A 12769-nucleotide genomic window follows, 5' to 3' on the forward strand; every position below is an offset into this window, starting at 1 on the left:
ATTGGATAGATTTAACTAAAGTATAGAGAGTGGAATAAGAGCTCATGAGAGGTTACATGGGGCAGTTAAGTTATGGAGGGCTCTAAATACCAGGCTGAAGAACATGTACTCGATATGAAATATATTGGTGGGTCACTAAAGATTTTGGTCAGGGGATAACAAGCAGGCTGAGGGTGAGGTAAATTCATGATAATGTTAGTAGCTTAAGGAGAAGGCAAAGTATTGGGGCCATCAAATATCAATAGAAGCAATTAGTCATGGACCACGGGATTGCTGGTATGCTTAGATTTAAGTTTCTTGCACTTTTTCAAGGTCCCAAATGCTCTCAAAGGATTCTGTAGGAGAAGCTGCCCTGTTGATCCCATGCTGTTGCCCTAAATGCTTCATTTTCTGTGGTAGTTATCAAATGCAGGCATTGCCCATCATATTATCAAGATTAAAGGAAAAAAGGGGCGCCTGGGTGGCTCAGTTGGTTAAGCGACTGCCTTCGGCTCAGGTCATGATCCTGGAGTCCCTGGATCGAGTCCCGCATCGAGCTCCCTGCTCGGCAGGGAGTCTGCTTCTCCCTCTGACCCTCCTCCCTCTCATGTGCTCTCTCTCTCTCATTCTCTCTGTCTCAAATAAATAAATAAAATCTTAAAAAAAAAAAAAAAAGATTAAAGGAAAAAAAATAGTTCCAAATATGCCTCATTTCCAAAGTAGAAACAGTACTCCTCCCCACCCCCCGTGAATAAATAAAAACTGAAAAGATTAAGTTGTACTCTGTATGCCCAGGAATCCTCCAGTGCTTTCATTTACAAAACAAAAGATCATATTGTGCTAAGAGAAGCTGTCTACAGTTTGTTTCTCAACCTTCTTTTAAATCTATTGCCCCTTTCTGATAAACCTAAAAAGATCTGACCTTTTTTAAATGTTACTTGAGATTTCAATGTAAAATAATGATTAAGAAGGCATCAAAGTAGTTCTTCACCATCTTTCCTTCTTCCTGGCTGCCAGAGCCACAAAGGTTGAGCTATGCAGTTTGAGTAGGTACAAGATCTACCCCAGATATGGGAGGCCCAACACCAGGACTGACAGGAAGATTTCCCAATTTCTTAACGCAAAATGCCAGTTGGCATCCCTTTCTAAGAGGACTCCTCAGCAGATAGACTGGACTATCCTCTACAGAAGAAAATACGAAAAGGACAGTCAGAGGAAAGCCAAAAGACGAAAACCCGCTGTGCAGTCAAATCCCAGAAGGCCATCATTGGTGCCATTTCTTGCTGATAGAATGGCCAAGAGGAATCAGAAACCTGAAGTTAGGAAAGCTCAACAAGAACAAGCCATCAGGGATGCCAAGGAAGTGAAAGAGGCTAAGCAAGCATTTTTAGACAGCAATGGCCGGCTGTTTCTAAGGTTCCCATGAAAGCAGCAGCTAAGCGAGAGACTGTGAAGCCCATGAAGGTTTCTGCATCCTGGAGTGGTGGAAAACACTAAGTTGGCAGATCAGATTTTTATATAAACAGCTATTAAAAAATGAATACATCAAAGTAGAATTGATAAACAAATTCAGTAAATTCACTGGATACAAAATCAATGTACAGAAATCTGTTGCCTTTTTCTACACCAATAATGAATCAGCAGAAAAAGAAATTTAAAAAAAAAATCCCATTTAAAATTGCACCAAAAATAAGATACCTAGGAATAAACCTAACCAAAGAGGCGAAAGACCTATACTCTGAAAACTATAAAACACAGATGAAAGAAACAGAAGATGACATAAAGAAATGGGAAGACATTCCATAAAACAAATATTGTTAAAATGGCTATACAACCCAAAGCAATCTACTCTTTTAATACAATCATTATCAATATACCAACAGCATTTTTCATAGAGCTAGAACAAACAATCCTAAAATTTCTATGGAGCCACAAAAGACTCTGAATAGCCAAAGCAATCTTGAAAAGGAAAAGCAAAGTGGGAGACATCACAATTCCAGACTTCAAGTTATATTACAAAACTGTAGTAATCAAAATAGTATGGTATTGGCACAAAAACAGACACCTATATCAATTGAACAGAGTAGATAATCCAGAAATAAACCCACAAGGGTATGGTCAACTAATCTTCGACAAAACAGCAAAGAATATCCAACGGGAAAAAGACTGTCTCTTCAACAAATGGTGTTGGGAAAACTGGACAGCAACATGCAAAGGAATGAAACTAGACCACTTTCTTATACCATACATGAAAATAAATTCAAAATGGATGAAAGATCTACATGTGAGATCTGAAACCATAAAAATCCTAGAAGAGAACCCCAGGCAGTAACTTCTCTGACATCAGCCATAGCAACTTTTTTCTAGATAGGTCCCCTGAGGCAAGGGAAACAAAAGCAAAAATGAACTACTGGGACTACATCAGTAAAAACCTTCTGCACAGCCAAGGAAAACCATCAACAAAACTAAAAGGCGAGGGAGGTTAAGTGTCTGCCTTCAGCTCAGGTCATGATCCCAGGGCTCTGGGATCGAGTCCTGCATCGAGCTCCCTGCTTGGCAGGGCCTGCTTCTCCCTGTGCCCCTCCCCCCTGCCCTACAGCTGCTTGTGCTCTCTCTCTCTCTCTCAAATAAATAAATAAAATTTAAAAAAATAAACAACTAAAAGGCAACCTTTGGAATGGGAGAAGATATTTGCAAGTGACATTATCTGATAAAGGGCTAGTATCCAAAATATATAAAGAACTTATACAATTCAACACCCAAAAATCAAATAATCCAACTAAAAAATGGGCAAAAGACATGGATATACATTTCATGTCTGGAAAACATACAGATGGCCAACAGACACATGAAAAGATGCTCAACATCACTGATCATCAGGAAAATGCAAATCAAATGAGATACCACCTCATACCTGTCGGAATGGCTAAAATCAACAAAACAAGAAACAATAGGTGTTGGAGAAGATGTGGAGAAAAAGGAACTCTCTTGCACTGTTGGTGGGAATGCAAATTGGAGCAGTCACCCTGGAGAACTGTATGGAAGTTCCTCAAAAAGTTAAAAATAGAGCTACCCTATGATCCAGCATCGCACTACTGGATATTTACCCAAAGAATACGAAAATACTAATTCAGAGGGCTACATGCACCCCTATGTTTATGGTAGCATTATTTACAATAGCCAAATTATGGAAACAGCCCAAGTGTCCATCAATTGATGACTGGATAAAGAAGATATGGTAAGGGAGGAAAGAAGTCATAAAATGAGCTGTCATCCCCATTTTTTACAGATAAAAACATTGAGTTGATAAATATCAAAGTCAGAGTTCAAACCCCAAAGTGACAACTTTTTGCAGTTAAACAGCACATTCTACTTTTTTTATTTAAGATTTATTTATTTATTGTAGAGAGAGAGCCCACACGCACAAGCGGGAGGGGTAGAGGGAGAGGGAGAGAATCTGAAGCAGACTCTGCCCAGAGCGTGGATTCCGACAACACGGAACTCCATCTCACGGCCCTGAGATCAGGACCTGAGCCGAAACCAAGAGTCAGATGCTTAACTGACTGAGCCACCCAGCCACCCCAGCACTTTATACTTTAAAAAGAACTTTCTACATATTATTTCAATTTATTTAACTTTGATTAGACCCTTCCTTGATCTGAAAAATGGATTTCTAAAGGCAAGGGTGGGACATGTTAAGATTCATGTTTATGGTTTGTCTCCCTCTCTGATTTCGTCTGAGCTGGAGGAGAGGTGGGGGGGTGGATGGGGTAATTAGGTGATGGGTGTTAAGGTGGGCACTTGATGTAATGAACACTGGGTGTTATACGCAACTGATGAATCACTAAACTCTACCTCTGAAACTAAAAAAAAAAAAAAAGATTCATGTTTATGACACACTTGGATTCAAAAAAATTTTTCACATATAAATATAAAAATCATGGGTAAAAATGCTGAGAAATGTTTCCTGGGATTTTTGTTAAGCCACAAAGTTTTATAAGGTTACCAGTATATAAAATTGTTAGCATGACTTTACATTTTGTGGTCTAAAATCAAGAAAATAAATATTTAATCACACAACCAGTCCAAAAAAAATTGAAGCTGAAAGAAATCACTGCTTTTTTCAGTTGTCTCTTAGCAAAAGTTTGTGAGAATTTGTACGTAGTCTCAAATTATTTGGTCACAGTTTGCTGTGGCATACACACACTATTTTGAGAATTATGACACCCAGCACAATACCTTGTGAATATAGAATGTGCCCAATAAAATAGTTGCATTCATAAATGAACAAGTTAATGGTATAAGGTGCCAGAGAGTAAGAAAGTAAAATAAGAAAGATTTAGACTGGAAATAAAGTGGGGCAACTTCAGTGATACTTTATAATAAAATAGCAATTGAAGAATGCGTAAATTCGTTTAACTCATTGATGTTACTTCTACGTCACAATTTATTTTTATATTTTTAAAGTCCATGTGCATTTAAATAAAGCTAGGTCTAAAGTTATGTCAGGTTTGTTTTTCTATGCTAGAAATTCTGAAAACTTGATATTTGGTATTATTTGTTGATATATTTCAAGAGAGATTGTCACATTAAAAATTATTTAAGGATTTGTTTCCATTATAACCTCAGTATATATTGGGTATTCCTGTGCTCTTTTACCCACTCATCCATTTTTTATTTTTGCTTTTGTTTGTTTGTTTGTTTGTTTAGTTTTCAGTGATATGCTGCCCTTTTTTTGTGAACTCCTGGCTTTGCTAATTTTATATAAATCTAAACTGTTAAAATACAAATCCATTAACCAACATTTTTACATTTTCTAACACATATTATCTTTAAATTGCTCTGCCAGTAATTACTATCAATTTTCCCTATGCTGACATATTTTAGAATATGAAAATTTTCATACGTTATTTCTCAAACATATGAACAAATTGCCTTGAAAAGTATAAAACTAAAGCATACAAATGTCTTTGAACAGAGCAACAAATGCCCCCTAGTGTTTCTTGTTAGAATATCAGTTTTGGTAACATAAACTGAATATGTAAATGATATTTTCATAACTACTTAGAAAGTAAACTCATAAACAATAGAATCTGAATGTGTATAATGTTTTAAATTTCACCAAAAATGGAGTAGCAAGACATTTAGTTAAATGTTGTCTCGAGTAAATAATAGCTATCATAATGTATACACAAAGGTGATAGAAATCGGAGCTGTTCGGAGAGTTTTTCAGATATGGGGCAGCTGACACTCCTGAAACACTATCCTGCCTTTCTTGCAATGTCTTTCTAGCTAACGCCAAACTAAACTCATTAGGAATCATTCTTAAAACAGCAACATACACGGACACCTGGGTGGCTCAGTCCTTAGGCGTCTGCCTTCAGCTCAGGTCATGATCCCAGGGTCCTGGGATGGAGTCTGGCATGGGGCTCCCTGCTCAGCAGGAAGCCTGCTTCTCCCTCTCCCACCCCCTCCCCCCCCGCTTGTGCTCTCTCTCTCGCTGTGTCTCTCTCTGTCAAATAAATAAAATCTTTTTTGAAAAAAAAACAGCAATATACAGGTAATCAGTCCCAAAAGCCACACTTGTGCCCATGCATACACAGAGCTTCTAATTCAAGAGATGAAACTCTATTTCCATGAGCATCTTCTGCCTCTGCTCTAGTCCCCCTGTTGGTAATAGCCATGGTGAAAACAGAAAGAAGCAAAAAAACACAATTTACCTGGGCATGCGTCAAAGCTGCAATGTTACAGTGTACCCCGCCTTAACTTTACACAGCGGCACTCATACCAAGAATTTAAAAGTGCCAATGCCTCCGTGGTCAAGAACCAGTGTCTGGTCTATCTAAAGCAGCATTTGCTTAGAGAGAACAAGCAAGCACAACAAAAAAGCATGTTGGTGGGTATCTGAGTTTATCACAACACGGAATACTGCATATTTGTCTCTGTAACTATGGAAAATGATTATAATTATCACAATAAAAAAAGGCATTGGAAAACATTTGAGTTGAATACATTAAGCAAGGGGTGTTCCTTATTTTATTCTTACCCAGTATCTCTTTGCCTTTTGGGGGGCCACCACCCCTCTTCTGGTGCATGGACTTGATATTGCTCAGAGTCTTTCTCAGGATCAAGAGGTGGGCACAGGATGCAACCTTGGCCGCACTTTAATTTCAGAAATATGAGTCTTGGACAGAACAAAGAGAGGACACAAAGTAGCTCCCTAGATCCCCAAAGCTGCCTGTTCCTGTACATTCAAAGACCTACATGGCCAACTTTTCCTTGGAATCTGTGTGAGATACCAGTATCTTATTAATTTCTCTTTTTGCTTAACTTAACCAGAATAAGGGTGTCTAACTGAACTACTTCATAATAATAACATTATCCTTACCACACTTAGGTTACGTAAAAAATGAAAAATAAAGTAAAATGGTATAATTATGTTGTGTTTTAATTATAAATAAGTAATTTATGGACAATATTTTTATCATCATTGAATAACATTGTCAGCTACAGTTTAAAACAGAATTTGTGGAGATAAGTTACATTATCAATATACTTTCACAAAAATCTCCAAAAGAGCACAATAAAAAAAAGCATTAGAGCAAAAATATTTTTTATTGCTCATGTTTGCAAGTAAGTAAAAACGCCTTCTTTCATTCTTTGCTTTAGTTGTCAGGTAGCTATAAATATGTCTTCCTTCCATCACCACTGTCCAAAATTTAAGGGAGAGAATTATTTCTCTATCGCATCCAAATCTTTCACTCGTATTAAATTATACTCACTTTTGTTTCCATTTTTAACCTTTCAAAGCGTAAATAATAAAATATTTTCTTTATTATTAAATAATTCATATTGTACATGAAAGAAGCAAAGCAAAATAATTCTGTTTATTTAAACTTTGCTTATGTCTGTCAATTGTACTTCAATTTAAACATTTTTATTTAAATAGTTGTTTCAGAATATTTTTATTTAAGAAATCTCTTAGCATGGACTATAAAATCCAAACGTCCTGTAAAAGGTCAGAACACCTACTTGCCTTCTTTAGCAGATAATTTCATTAAAAATACAACGAAATAGGGGTGCCTGGCTGGCTCAGTTAGTGGAGCATGTGACTCTTGATCTCTGGATTGTGAGTTCAAGCCCCACATTGGGTGTAGAGATTATTTAAAAATAAAATATTTTTAAAAATACAATTACACAATGATAATATAACTTTAATATTGTGCTTTAGTTTACCAAATGTTTCTGTGCGAATTATGTCAGTTAAGTCTAATGGCTGTGTGAGTCAAAGACTGGTACCACCATCTTACAGATAAGGAAACGGAGGCTGAAAGAAGATAAGTGGCTTACCCAAGGTCTTCAGAGTCATCACATAGCAAAGCCAACTCAAATGCGGATTATCTATCTCTCCGGCTATGGTTATTTCCATTTTACCACACTACAGAGTAGCGGGAAGTTTATTTTCCTAGAGTTGTATTACCTCTTAGTGATACTATCACTATACTTACTATCAGTAATACTTACTATCAGTGAGTCGAAAGTAAACCAAGAGCAAAGCCATGACACAAGACCCCTGGGCAGTTTCCAGGAGCTGTAAGTTACTGGTACTCAAGTGCCTTTCTATCAAGAACTGCGAAGTGCCCCACATCGGGCTCCCTGCTCAGCGGGAAGCCTGCTCTCCCTCTCCCGCTTCCCCTGCTTGTGTTCCCTCTCTCGCTGTCTCTCTCTCTGTCAAATAAATAAAATCTTACAGAAAAAAAGAACTGCGAAGTGTTTTTCACTCTATAACACTGATTAGTCTCTAGAATATTTCAATAACGTGTGTCCCATTTCAGTGATAAAGTCAAACAAATCTGAATTCCCTTTTTGAATCATCGCCAGCCCTTAATACTGAAATGAAATACTGAATATATTTGATGGTGTGGGTACAAAAATGATGCTCAAGTCCTTCCCTCCATACATTAAAAAAAAAAAAAAAATCCTTGAAGGTATTTTTCTAGAAGAGGTGTTGGATTTGCTTGGATTAATACTCACTGTTGCCCAAATGCCCTTTTGACTGATGCAAACGATAAGATTGTTGGCTAACTTAGAAATCCAACATATGGCCATGGAGTCTCAAAGCCGAGTGGCCTCAAAAGACACATGCCCTTTTCCACACATACACTAATTAGCCAAGCTCGGAGGGACCCAGGCCTGAGTTTAAGATGTCGAAATCTGGGCGCCTGGGTGGCTCAGTCGTTAAGCGTCTGCCTTCGGCTCAGGTCATGATCCCAGGGTCCTGGGATCGAGTCCCACATCGGGCTCCCTGCTCGGCGGGAAGCCTGCTTCTCCCTCTCCCACTCCCCCTGCTTGTGTTCCTGCTCTCGCTGTCTCTCTCTGTCAAATAAATAAAAAATCTTTAAAAAAAAAAAAAGATGTCGAAATCTAATTTAATACATAAGAACCAGATTTTAGACATCACAGACACTGGAATATTACATATTAAATAGTATTATTAATATTACAAATAATATTAGATATTAGTAGATCTGTCTCCACTTTCATGTTTTCCATAAAACTTCCAGGAGCAGTATTGTGTTAGTCCAGAATCTCTAAGAAGCAAGTACCAAGACAGGACTAAACATGAAAGGATAGACATTGATAAAAGTAACTGAAGTGCTCATGTATTCAAAGAACTAATATTGTTTAAATGTCCATACTACCCAAAGCAATCTACAGATTCAATGTAATCCCTAGAAAATACCAATAACGTTTTTCACAGAGCTAGAACAAATAATCCTAAAATTTGTATGGAAACACAAAAGACCTCAAATAGCCAAAGCAATATTGAGAAAGAAGAACAAAGCTGGAGGCATCACAATCCCAGAATTCAAGCTATACTATAAAGCTACTATAGTAATCAAAACAGTATGATACTAGCACAAAAATAGACACATAGATCAATAGAACAGTCTAGAAATAAACCTACAGGTATATATGGTCAATTAATCCACAACAAAGGAGACAAGAGTTTACATTTGGGAAAAAGGCAGTCTCTTCAATAAGTGGTGCTGGGAAAACTGGACAGCTACATGCAAAACAATGAAACTGGACTGCTTTCCTATACCATACACGCATACACACACACACACACACACACACAACTCAAAATGGGTCAAAACCTAAATGTGAGACCTGAAACCATAAAATCCTAAAAGAAAACATAGGCAGTAATTTCTTAGACATCGACCTTAAACAACATATTTATGGATATGTCTCGTTAGGCAAGAGAAACAAAAGCAAAAATAAACTATTGGGACTACACCAAAATAAAAAGCTTCTACACAGCAAAGAAAACCATCAACAAAACAAAAAGACAACGTACTAAATGGAAAAAGATATTTGCAAATGATATATCCAATAAGGGGTTAACATCTAAAATATATAAAAAACTTACACAACTCTGCACCAAAAAACAAATAATCTGATTTAAAGATGGGCAGAGACCTGAATAGACATTTGTCCAAAAGACATTCAGATGGCAAACAGACACATGAAAAGATGCTCAATATCACTTGGCATCAGGGAAATGCAAATCAAAACCACAATGAGATGCCACCTCACATCTGTCAGAATGGCTAAAATCAGCAACACAGGAAACAACAGGTGTTGGTGGGGATGTGGAGAAAAGGGAAACCTCTTTCACTACTGCTAAGAATCTAAATTGGTGCAACCATTGTGAAAAACAATATGAAGGTTCCTCAAAAAATTAAAGTAGGGTGCCGGGGTGGCTTAGTCGGTTAACTGTCCGACTCTTGGTTTCGGCTCAGATCATGATCTCGGGGTCATGAGATCAAGCCCCATTTTGGGCACCCTGCTCAGCATGGAGTCTGCTTGAGATTCTCTCTCTCTCTCTCTCCCTCCCTTTTTTTTTTTTTTTTTTTGAAGATTTTTATTCATTTATTTGACAGAGAGAGACACAGTGAGAGAGGGAACACAAGCAGGGGGAGTGGGAGAGGGAGAAGCAGGCCTCCCGCGGAGCAGGGAGCCCAATGCAGGACTCGATCCCAGGACCCTGGGATCATGACCTGAGCCAAAGGCAGACGCTTAATGACTGAGCCACCCAGGCTCCCCTGTCTCCCTCCCTTTTTGTCCCTCCCTGCTTGCGCTCTCTCTCCCTCTCTCTCTCTAAGATAAATAAATAAAATCTTTATGATCCAAGAATTCCACTACCGGTTATTTATCCAAAGGAAACAAAAACACTAATTTGAAAAGATGTATGTCCTTCTATGTTTATTGCAGCATTATTTATTTGGAAGCAACGAAAGTATCTTTCAATAGATGAATAAAGAAGATGTGCTATACACACACACACAATGGGATATGACTCAGCCATAAAAAAGAATAATATATTGCCATTCACGACAGCACGGATGGCCCTAGAGAGTATTATGCTAAGTGAAATAAAACAGAGAAAGATGAATAGTATATGAGTTCACTTATATGTGGAATATAAAAAACAAAACAAATGAACAAACAAAAAACCAGACTCTTAAATACTGGTGGTTGCTAGGTGGGAGGTGGGTAGGAGGATAGGTGCAATAGATGAAGGGAATTAAGAGGTACAAACTTCCAGTTATAAAATAGATAAGTCACAGAGATAAGTACAGCAGAGGAAACATAGTCAATAATACTGTAATAGCATTATATGGTGACAGATGGTGACTGACTAGACTTACCATGCTGAGCACTGAGTAATGCGTAGAATTGTCTGACCAATATGTTGTATATCTAAAACTAATGTAACTATGTCAATTATACTTTGACAATAATTTTTTTAAGTAGTAGTCATAGAAGCAGAGAGTAGAAGAGTGGTTTTCAGGGGCTGAGGGAATAGGGAGACATTGGTCAAAGGGTCCGAAGTCACAGTTATGTAGGATGAATAAGCCAGAGATCTAATATACAGGCAGATGACTATACTTAATGTTAGTGCATTGATTACTGGATATATGTTAAGAGAGTAGATTTCAGGGGCACTCATCACACACACTCACACACACACAATGGAGGAGGAAGTGACATGTTAATTAGCTTGACTCTAGCATTCATGTCACCATGCATATATGTATCAATTCTTCATGTTGTACACCTTAAATTATATACAATCTTTATTAAAAATGCATAAATAAATGAAAAAATGTAAGGATTTTATTAGAAGGAAATGGCTGTGTACGAAGTAATAAGGAGGGAGCTGGGGAAGGCTGAGAGAGTTGTCAGTCTGAATGTAAGCCTAATAGGCAAGAATAAGATTGAGAGACGGTTGAATGGACACATCTGAGACAGCTGTGCAGTCTAAGGAAGGTTTGGCAAAACCGTAAGGATGTCCTGGAGCCAAGGTGGGCCAACAAAGGGGTCACACCTGTCTTCCGGGATGAGGTGGGCCTCAGTGCATCACTGTTTTCAGTCCTTGGCTGGAGGGGCCAAGAGGAAGTATGGCCTGGGGCAAACGGGGTGGCTGAATCTCAAAGCACAGCAGCGGGGGGCCCCTCCATCCGTGAGGATCTTTGTTACTGTTCCATCGCAAGGAGTATGAAGGACATGCATAGGAGAGAAGCTGTCCTAAAACCCTTTAAAACATTAGAGGGGAGGCCCCTTTTTATCAGAAATGCATTCGTTTTTTTCACAAAAAAAGCTAATTCTTCATGATTTGGGAACAATATTTAGCATTACTAGAAGTGGAATACTGAGAAAAGCATTCTGAATTACAATTTACAGAAAATGAAAATTTCTAAATCATCAAATAAAAAGTGTTCAATTGTTTTGTTCAACACCAGGTGGAGCTCTTTTGCTTTTTTAAAACAAGGAAAGCGACTTTAAACAATACAGGTTTGGGCTGATTATGCATAGCTCTTAAGTCATCTTGTAAAATCATTTGAGTGCTTTCACACCGTATTTGTCACCATTTAAAATCTGATAATTTTTACAAATAGCACAGACTAGCTCAAACTGCAGTGTTAATAAAATAAGACCACTACGGCTAAAAATAACCATTAAATCTCTAAAAAAAAAAGTTGTAAATAATACCGCCTCAAAGGTCTACATTCGCCTAAAGAAACGAGTTAAGAATCTAATTTAAATCTCACAGTCAATCCTGAAACAAATCAACAACTAGATCTCTCCCAGATCTCCACTGTGCTTCATAATCATTCTCTTTTTATGTAAAATACCTTCTCTGTAGGACAGATACAAAACAGGTTTTAGGTTATAATGTATAATATTTTCACAACTTTTCTATGCCAATTCTCAGAAGAAGCTAAAGGATTAAAGTAATAATGTTTATAATGTGGACATGCTTTTTCACAAGTAACTTGTCCCAGCTGGGAGGCATTACTTTCTCCGTGTCTATGCTTCAGAGTTCTCTCATTCTCATTGCAGGGTGATGGATACAGACACAAATAAAGGGATTTTTGCGGTCAAAAAAACCTCTTTTTTAACATTAGGGTTGATATACTCTTAAAGGAACCTATTTACTGCAGTAGTCTGTGTTACCTATTTAGTCTCCCATCCATGCAAGAAATACTTCCAGGGAGCTTGCCCTATGCTGAAGAGATAGGAATGAATAAGACAAACAGTGCCTGCTGCTTGGAGCCTGAGAGTTCAGAAGACCTACAATGAAGCCAGCAGTTATAATAGAGGCTATTGTAATGAAGGAAATACAGGGTACTATGGGAACCAGAGCAAGGGAACCTAATGACCAACCTGATCTAGGAGACAGAGAATACCTTCCCAAATAAGTGAAATTTAAGCTGAG

General features: G+C 37.8%; 1 pseudogene; it reads left to right on the plus strand.

Annotated features, from left to right (window-relative positions):
• The first annotated feature begins 257 nt into the window (after positions 1-257).
• On the plus strand, positions 258-1476 carry LOC123848857 (large ribosomal subunit protein eL24-like; annotated as a pseudogene).
• Positions 1477-12769: the final 11293 nt, after the last annotated feature.

This window comes from Mirounga angustirostris, unplaced genomic scaffold (assembly GCF_029215605.1).
Source record: "Mirounga angustirostris isolate CCGP_5_RB_7025 unplaced genomic scaffold, mMirAng1.0.hap1 SCAF_2, whole genome shotgun sequence".
Lineage (NCBI taxonomy): Eukaryota > Metazoa > Chordata > Mammalia > Carnivora > Phocidae > Mirounga > Mirounga angustirostris.